Source organism: Balaenoptera physalus (assembly GCF_965194825.1).
Source record: "Balaenoptera physalus genome assembly, chromosome: 2".
NCBI classification, from domain to species: domain Eukaryota; kingdom Metazoa; phylum Chordata; class Mammalia; order Artiodactyla; family Balaenopteridae; genus Balaenoptera; species Balaenoptera physalus.
This window is the reverse complement of record NC_138883.1, coordinates 151,907,503-151,911,153: the sequence shown is the minus strand read 5'-3', so window position 1 is coordinate 151,911,153 and position 3,651 is coordinate 151,907,503. Positions and strand designations below refer to the sequence as shown.

The 3,651-nt window shown below is 36.8% G+C and overlaps 1 long non-coding RNA gene across 1 annotated transcript; it reads left to right on the top strand.

Annotated features, from left to right (window-relative positions):
* The first annotated feature begins 2,159 nt into the window (after positions 1-2,159).
* On the top strand, positions 2,160-2,938 carry LOC309655279. The gene is made up of 2 exons (XR_014260746.1): positions 2,160-2,683; positions 2,728-2,938. It is a non-coding gene; the product is annotated as an uncharacterized lncRNA (long non-coding RNA).
* The last annotated feature ends 713 nt before the right edge of the window (positions 2,939-3,651 follow it).

Genomic DNA, 3,651 nt, shown 5'->3' with positions numbered 1-3,651 from the left:
TTGATGAGTCTGGCTAGTGGTTTATCAATTTTGTTTATCTTCTCAAAGAACCAGCTTTTAGTTCTATTGATCTTTGCTCTCGTTTCCTTCATTTCTTTTTCATTTATTTTGGATCTGATCTTTATGATGCCTTTCCTTCTGCTAACTTTGGGGGTTTTTGTTCTTCTTTCTCAAATTGCTTTAGGTGTAAGTTTAGGTTGTTTATTTGAGCTGTTTCTTGTTTCTTGCGGTAGGATTGTATTGCTATAAACTTCCGTCTTAGAACTGCTTTTCCTGCATCCCATAGGTTTTGGTTAATCGTGTTTACATTGTCATTTGTTTCTAGGTATTTTTTGATTTCCTCTTTGATTTCTTCAGTGATCTCTTGGTTATTTAGTAGTGCATTGTTTAGCCTCCATGTGTTTGTATTTTTTACAGATTTTTTTCCTGTAATTGATATCTAGTCTCAGAGCGTTGTGGTTGGAAATGACACTTGATACAATTTCAATTTTCTTAAATTTACCAAGGCTTGATTTGTGACCCAATATATGATCTATCCTGGAGAATGTTCCATGAGCAATTGAGAAGAAAATGTATTCTGTTTTTTTTGGATGGAATGTCCTATAAATATCAATTAAGCCATCTTGTTTAATGTGTCATTTAAAGCTTGTGTTTCCTTATTTATTTGCATTTTGGATGATCTGTCAATTGGTGAAAGTGGGGTGTTAAAGTCCCCTTCTATGATTGTGTTACTGTCGATTTCCCCTTTAATGGCTGGTAGCATTTGTCTTATGTATTGAGGTGCTCCTATGTTGGGTGCATAAATATTTACAATTCTTATATCTTCTTCTTGGATTGATCCCTTGATCATTATGTAGTGTCCTTCTTTGTCTCTTGTAATAGTCTTTATTTTAAAATCTATTTTGTCTGATATGAGAACTGCTACTCCGGCTTTCTTTTGTTTTCCATTTGCATGGAATATCTACTTCCATCCCCCCACTTTCGGTCTGTATGTGTCCCTAGGTCTGAAGTGGGTTGCTTGTAGACAGCATATAAACAGGTCTTGTTTTTGTATACATTCAGCCAGTCTATGTCTTTTGGTTGGAGCATTTAATCTATTTACATTTAAAGTTATCATTGATATGTATGTTCCTATTACCATTTTCTTAATTGTTTTGGGTTTGTTATTGTAGATCTTTTCCTTCTCCTGTATTTCCTGCTTAGAGAAGTTCCTTTAGCATTTGTTGTAAAGCTGGTTTGGTGGTGCTGAATTCTCTTAGCTTTTGCTTATCTGTAAAGGTTTTAATTTCTCTGTCAATCTGAATGAGATCCTTGCTGCGTAATCTTGGTTGTAGGTTTTTCCCTTTCGTCACTTTAAATATGTCTTGCCACTCCCTTCTGGCCTGCAGAGTTTCTGCTGAAAGATCAGCTGTTAACCGTATGGGGATTCCCTTGTATGTTATTTGTTGCTTTTCCCTTGCTGCTTTTAATATTTTTTCTTTGTATTTAAGTTTTGATAGTTTGATTAATATGTGTCTTGGCACGTTCCTCCTTGGATTTATCCTGTATGGGACTCTCTGTGTTTCCTGGAATTGATTGACTATTTCCTTTCCCATACTAGGGATGTTTTCAACTATAATCTCTTCAAATATTTTCTCAGTCCCTTTCCTTTTCTCCTCTTCTTCTAGGACCCCTATAATTCGAATGTTGGTGCCTTTAAGTTGTCCCAGAAATCTCTGAGTCTGTCCTCAATTATTTTCAATCTTTTTTCTTTATTCTGCTCTGTGGTAGTTATTTCCACTATTTTATCTTCCAGGTCACTTATCTGTTCTTCTGCCTCAGTTATTCTGCTATTGATTCCTTCTAGAGAATTTTTAATTTCATTAATTGTGTTGTTCAGCATTGTTTGTTTGCTCTTTAGTTCTTCTAGGTCCTTGTGAAACGTTTCTTTTATTTTCTCCATTCTATTTCCAAGATTTTGGATCATCTTTACTATCATTATTCTGAATTCTTTTTCAGGTAGACTGCCTACTTCCTCTTCATTTGTTTGGTCTGATGGGTTTTTACCTTGCTCCTTCATCTGCTGTGGGTTTCCCTGTCTTCTCATTTTGCTTAACTTACTGTTAAGTAAGCCTTTTCACAGGCTGCTGGTTCATAGTTTCCATTGTTTTTTGTGCCTGTCCACAGTGGGTAAGGTTGGTTCAGTGTGCTGTGTAGCCTTCCTGGTGGAGGGGACTGGTGCCTGTGTTCTGGTGGATGAGGCTAGATCTTGTCTCTCTGGTGGGCAGGACCGCATCTGGTAGTGTGTTTTGGGGTGTCTGTCACCTTGTTATGATTTTAGGCAGCCTCTCTGCTAATGGCTGGGGTTGTGTACCTGTCTTGCTAGCTGTTTGGCATAGGGTGTCCAGCACTGTAGCTTGCTGGTCGTTGAGTAGAGCTGGGTCTTAGCAGTGAGGTGGAGATCTGTGGGAGAGCTTTCACTGTTTGATATTATGTGGAGCAGGGAGGTCTCTGGTGGACCAATGTTCTGAACTTGGCTCTCCCACCTCAGAGGCACAGGTCTGACACCCAGCTGTAGCACGAAGACCCTGTCAGCCACTCGGCTTAGAAGAAAAGGGAGAAAGAAGAAAGAAAGAAAGAAGGAAAGGAAGAAAGAAAAGAAAGAAAGAAAGAAGGAAAGAAGGAAAGAAAGGAAGGAAGGAAGGTAAAAAGAAAGAAAGAAAGAAAGAAAGAAAGAAAGAAAGAAAGAAAGAAAGAAAGAAAGAAAGGAAAATAAAGTTATTAAAATAAAAAATTTAAAAAGATTATTAAAAATTAAAACATAAGAAAGAAAGAAGACAGCAACCAAACCAAAAAACAAATCCACCAATGATAGCAAGCACTAAAAAGTATACTTACAAAAAAAAACAACAACAACAAAATGGACAGACAGAACCCTAGGACAAATGGTAAAAGCAAAGCTATATAGAAAAAATCACACAAAGAAGCATACACATACACACTCACAAAAAGAGAAAAAGAAAAAATATATATATATATCTTTTGGGAAGTCTGAGGTCTTCTGCCAGCGTTCAGTAGGTGTTCTGTAGGAGTTGTTCTACATGTAGATGTATTTATGATGTATTTGTGGGGAGGAAGGTGATCTCCACATCTTATTCCTCTGCCATCTTGAAGGTCTTCCCAAAGTAATTTAGGTTATTAAAATGTTAATACATTATATTAAGTTCTTTGTCAAAATACTCTTTATAAAATGCTCATTTCTTGCAAATCAAAACTACAATGAGATATCATCTCACACTGGTCAGAATGGCCATCATCAAAAAATCTAGAAACAACAAATGCTGGAGAGCGTGTGGAGAAAAGGGAACACTCTTGCACTGTTGGTGGGAATGTAAATTGATACAGCCACTATGGACAACAATATGGAGGTTCCTTAAAAAACTAAAAATAGAACTACCATACGACCCAGCAAATCCACTACTGGGCATATACCCTGAGAAAACCATAATTCAAAAAGAGTCATGTACCAAAATGTTCATTGCAGCTCTATTTACAATAGCCAGGACACGGAAGCAACCTAAGTGTCCATCATTGAATGAATGGATAAGGAAGATGTGGCACATATATACAATGGAATATTACTCAGCCATAAAAAGAAATGAAATGGAGGTA